At 36.8% G+C, this 6133-nt stretch overlaps 1 non-coding gene across 1 annotated transcript; it reads right to left on the bottom strand.

Annotated features, from left to right (window-relative positions):
- Positions 1–2158: 2158 nt before the first annotated feature.
- Positions 2159–2264, bottom strand: LOC120100484 (small nucleolar RNA U13). The gene has a single exon (XR_005500220.1). It is a non-coding gene; the product is annotated as a small nucleolar RNA U13 (small nucleolar RNA).
- Positions 2265–6133: the final 3869 nt, after the last annotated feature.

Here is a 6133-nt window from a genome sequence, read left to right on the forward strand (position 1 = left end):
GTCAAATGCTTTTCTTGTATCTACTTAGTTGATTATATGATTTCTCCCATGATTATATATATTCTCTTTATTATATCCACATAGTTGTATGTCCGGAAATCCCTGTGTCCCTATGATGAAAACAACTAGACGATGTCTTATGAAGAAGTTCTTCATGGGTGCTGTTGAGTTTGGTTTGCAAATATTTTATTGAAGGCTTTTCTGTATATATTCATTTACAAATTTGGACTATAGGGTTTTTTGTGTGTGTGTGTTTTGCTGTACATTTATTTGGTTTGGTGTAGTGTTGGGTTGGTGGAATGAGCTTATAAGTGTTCCTTCCATTTATGTTTTATGGAATAGTTTGCACAGTCTGGATGTTCTTCTGTGTACTTAAAGGTGAATTCATCACCTGATTATGGGCCTTTTTTCCCCCTGAGAGATCATTATTACTTCAATGTCACTGCTCATTAAAGAATCATTTAGGTTTTCTATATACTCTTTGTTCAATCTTGGAAAGTCTCATGTGATACATTTTTTTTCAAGTTTATTGGCATGTATGTTTTCAGGATTCCTTTGTTTAACAGTGGTGGAAAGAATTCCTTAATGATCTCTGAACCTTAGAGGTGTCTGTCATAACACCTCCTTCTTTGTCTGTAATGTGGATCTTCACTCTTTTGTTTGGTTGTTATGGCTAAGAGTCTTCTTAATAAGCAGCCCTCTCTTGAGAGCAAATTGCACATTACTTATGACACAAAAAGAACAACTTCTATAACAGCTACAACCAAACAAATCAAATACAATAAATTTCTATTTTAATTAATTTAACTAATGTAATTCAAAAAATTCAATTAGAGGCAACTGTGATACCATAAATAACCATAGGAAAAAAATGGTAAAAAAGAATATAAAATGATTTATGAATTTAATTAGGTTTAAAGAAATGGTAATAAAATGATGTGGCTGAGGGAGGGGAATATGAAACAAGGTTAAGAAAAACAAAAAGGATGTAAAGGAAAGAATAAAAGCAAGATTTAAAATATCTGATTATTAAAGAAAACAAATATATTAATACAGTTAGACAAAAATACAAAGGAACAAACAAAATGAGAAGTGATAAAACCAATACAAAAAACAGGTTTTTTGTTGTTGTTGTTTGCTTGTTTGTTTTTTTATAGAGCTGCCCCTTTCCGAATTTTCTGCTGTTAGAACCAGGTCTAGTAGTGCTGTACTGGAAAGTGCTAGGGGAGTCAGTTATAGCTTTGAAGGGAATTCCTGGGTCTAAGAGAGTCAGGGGAGAATATTGAGCATTAAGCATCATAATGGAGAGGGGAAATCAAGGGAACCTGACATTTTGCTTTCTGGTTTCAGTAGTCTAGATCCCATTTAGCCTCAAGCCCTCAATATAAGAGAGGGGGTTTGAGAGATGTAAGCAATCCCTAGTCTTGGGTGTATAGCTTTCAGTCCCATAGAGCAACAGACTGTGTGTAGCAGTGACCTGTCTCTGGAGGCCAGGCAATCTGACAGCTACCAACTTAGAGGTCTCAGTCTCTGCAGGAGTGGACAAGGAACAGGCCTCACTTCTGACAATAAAGTTATGGGCCACCACCACTTGTTCTAAAGCTCAAGCTCTTGGCTATTCAACTTTCTTGGGGCAATGATGTAGGTCTGACCCTTCCCAAGTACAATAGCCAGTCAGACTATTGTATCTGTGATAGGATGTTCCTGAATTGTTCTCAGGACCCCAGATAGCTCAGTCTCAAGCAATAATCCCTGTCTATAGATGGTGTTTGACTATAGCATTCAGAGATATGATGAGCAACACAATGAGTTTCTTCCTCAGTGCTGGCTTGGTACTCAGGAAGAGTCATTGTGGGACCTAATGTTTCCTCTAGGCCTAAGTCTTGTGAGAACTCTGTGTGTGTGTGTGTGTGTGTGTGTGTGTGTGTGTGTGTGTGTGTGTGTTCTCTGTAGTTGGGATAGCCATTCTATTATAGTCTACTCTACTCTACTCTGCTCTCACAAAACCTGCCTGGCTTAATCTATGGTTTGGGTGTCAGCTTCTTCAGCCCTCACCTGAGGGCGGCCACTCCAGACTGCAGCCTTTTTGCTGGCCTCCGCTTTCTGTTTCTCCATGGTTTGAGCTATCCTGTTACCTTGAGCTGTGTTTGTTCTCTTCTACCAGTGGAGTAATGTGCTGATGCTATAGCAAGGTTTGTAGCCACATGTCACAAAATGGCCTGGATACCCAGGCATAACACTGTTGAACCAAAATAGAAAAGAATCTATCACCGTCTTTGAGTCCTAATGTTACCCACTCTTTCCTCTGAATATGGTCTTTCCGCTGTTGTCCTTACTTACTGGGATGAGAAAAGGAAAATTCTGCCATCTTACCTCAGAAGTCTCCGTTTATTTTTAATCACTGTTCTTATGTCTCTCCCAAATTGGTCCATTATCATCACTGGCATCAGCCCACATGGGCAAACACAGCCATCAGCCAATCAGTCCAATAGTTAACTAAGAATAAACATCCAAAACCAGTATTCAGAGATATAAGCATGTGTTGTGTCTTATGTTATGTTGCTAAAAACAATACTTGTTTTTAAAGGACTTATAATAATTGACAAAGTTGTAATATTCAGATTCTAAGATAGCTTCAGTTTTATGGAAAAATAAGTTAATACTTACACAGAACCTTCTGATGAAGAACAATGAAGACTGAAGGTGGACCGAAAATTTCTTCCCATCACAATTTAGACCTTGACTATCTTTCCCTTATGTTTGGGCTCTTAACAGTTCACACATTAGAACATTTCTAAAGGCTAAGTACAAAAGAGTAAATGATGCTTTTATCTCCTTTATCTCATTAAAAGCCCCACAAAAATTACAAAACTTTTAGTTTTCATGGGCCAGGCTTCATTTAATATCTGAGATTGGTTTTAATTAAAATTTTTTTTCTAAAAATATTTTAAGAGAATGCTGGAAATTAAGATATTCCCAGAACTTTTACTCACATTTCAGTGGACTGAATGAAAGCAACGACTGGTGCTTCTTCATGGTTATGGTAGCTTGGTAGTGGCTCACCTGGTAGAGACAGACATTGCAGGAAGAAGTGAGTTAGCATGAAAGAGATGGCTTATCATAGTACAGTCTTAGACCTAAAACGAGACAGAGAATTCCAGAAAAGACACAAGAATAGAACTTGCCCACTAAGAGGAAGAAGAAGAAGAAGAAGAAGAAGAAGAAGAAGAAGAAGAAGAAGAAGAAGAAGAAGAGGAGGAGGAGGAGGAGGAGGAGGAGGAGGAGGAGGAGGAGGAGGAGGAGGAGGAGGAGGAAGAAGAAGAAGAAGAGGAAGAAGAAGAAAAAGAAAAAGAAAAAGAAAAAGAACTGGATGGGCTAGCAGTTACTAGCAGTTACTAGTAGTTACTAGCAGTTACTAGTAGTTACTAGCAGTTATTAGCAGTTAGAAATATTAGAAAATTTCTGTGGATGGATGGAGAAAAGAAGAAAAAATAAAGTTATTTCCTAAATGATTCAAATGTACAAGGGTTGGCTTGTTTCCTTTGTTTTGTCAAGCTGTATGCTTACTTCACTTTGGAAACTTTCTTGGAATGTGTCTGTTACCAATTAATGTTTAACAACAAGATCCTAACCAGCATATGTGGAAGCATCGTGATTACCAACAGATGACACTCACCATAGAATAACCAGGACTAGAGTCAGCTGCTTTGGGTGAAAGACCTCCATAGCAAGATATGAAAATTTCTTCTTAGGTAGCATTCATTTTCCTCACAAAAGAATCTCTCTTTTTGTTTGACAAGTAAATATTTGGTCGATAAGAATATAGTGGAGGAGGATAGAGGCCCCTAACATTTACTTCAGGGACTGTGGAATCTGCACATGACCAATGCAGTACCATCCATCTTCTTGGGACCTACGTACTTAATGATTCCCCACTCAACACTATTTATAAACAAACCTTATTTTACCTACCTTTGGCGAAGAACAGGATCACCACATAGGTTAGGTGGAACTGAGTGGTATTTTTCAATACCTGTACTTCAGTTTATAGGGAGGTCATAATTTCTTCTTATTTACTGTCTCCTCATGATTCTTTCCCACTGGGTAACACAGAACAGGGTGGAAAGTGTTGCTGATCTACAAAGCAGAATCTGATAGAAAGGAGGAAGAATCAGTGAAGGTCACACATTTTGAACAGAAATTATATGGAGAAATATAAAGTAAATGTTGAAGACTGTCGACATGGATACAATGAACTATATCCAGCAAACTTAATAACATTTACTGTCATAATTTCACGAAGCATCTATTACATATGAAGTCTGTTAACAGGTATTAAAATGGTTGCTAATGCCCACAAACTTCTTTTACATTCTCAAAATGTGCTTAATGCTGAATTTCAGGGATCAAAAGAATTATTTGGAGACAGAAAAAGGAAAGGCAGACAGAAAGACTGATTGATTATAACTTTCCTATAAAGTGTAGCAAAAAGGTTTCTCTACCCAAGGCAATTAGGGAACTCATAAGACACAGAATTAGAAAATAACTCAATATTTCTTAGCAAATATAATCACAATGGTCCACATTCTTTCAACTCAATTTCTCTTCTCCCTAGTTAATGCTGTCCAAATCTTTTTATAACTTATCTTTGTGTAAAGAGGAAACATTTTTGTTTCTATTTTAGTATCACTGATCAGAAATGCTTTCTTATATAATAATGTGGAATGATTTTGTATTCTCCTTTCCTTATTCCATTTGTGATTAGAAATCATTTGTAAAGCCTCCCCTTTCCTCCCAAGCATTCTACTTATTTCTTGCGTTTTCTTTCCAACTTTATGTCAATATGCCTTTGCTATGTCTTAGTTACCATCACTATCTTTATTAGTTTAAAAAACATCATCTTTATATTGGCTGAAGCTTTTCTTTCAAAGTATAAAATTAGATTGAATTTTCCCTGAAACCTTTTACAACAGAAATGCTAATAACGATAGGATTATATATCCTATATATTATCTTTAAAATGATTAAAACAATTATAAAGAACATATTTGGACTATGTAGTTCAAAACAAGATGTAAACTATTGCTACTATGCTGAGAATTTAGTTGGGGGAAGATGAATCATTACAGATCATATATTGATCAATTATATTGAAAAATGTGGTATAAACTCTAATATAGACATTAAGAAGATAATGTGTGTAGGAACAACTTATTTGAAAACACACACATGTATGTCTACATGTGTACCAACTGTGACATTACAACACAGATATAATGAGTTTCCTTCTTTCTCTTTAACTTCACCTGGACTATAACATTTCCTTTACTTCTCTGTGTCCTTTCCTGGTGTTTTTCCCCTTATATACTTTTCCATTCCTTCATCATTCAATGAAGAAGAATTCCTTAGTCTACATGATGCAACAGAGAACATTCCTTTCTCCCCTGTGATGGTCCTTTCCTACTGAGCAGCCTTCTCTGCTCCAACGTGTCCCTGTGGATACTTTTGCTGAGTCCCAGATTCAGTGACCAGCAACTCTTACTTCCTTTAAAGAGTACCAGTTCCTCATGGAAAATATGAAAGGCTGACATCATGGTTATTTGGAAGAAAGCTGATCGGCAATAGCAATGAATTTATTGGCCCATCCCTGTCACTAGCTTATGACAGTTAGTGCATGGCTTTAGACCAAGCTAACAAACTTTTCTATGTATGATATAGAAATTTGGGCATGCCAAACAACACCATCACAAAGTATGTTTACTTTCTAACCCTGAAAACTATGACTATTATATTATATGGCATAAAGAGCTTCACAAATACATTTAGGTTAAGAAAGTTGACATGAAAAACTATTCTAGATGAATTGAGAGGGTCAGTACAGTTACAGCTGTAGTTATAAAAGGTACTCATAGGGAGTCAGTGTTGGAGGGGAAGGGATGTAACAGAGGAAGCAGGGATTCCAGTGCTAGGACTTGAAGACGGGAGCTGGGCACAAGCCAATAGAGACACACTCAAGAAGTTGCAAAGAGCAGAGTCCCCCATCAGATCCTCCAGAAGGAATAAGCTTAGTGACAACTTGATTTCAGCCCAGTGAAGTTACCTTGGACACATGACCTGCAGAACTATAATGATG

This window comes from Rattus norvegicus, chromosome 1 (genome assembly GCF_036323735.1).
Source record: "Rattus norvegicus strain BN/NHsdMcwi chromosome 1, GRCr8, whole genome shotgun sequence".
NCBI lineage: Eukaryota > Metazoa > Chordata > Mammalia > Rodentia > Muridae > Rattus > Rattus norvegicus.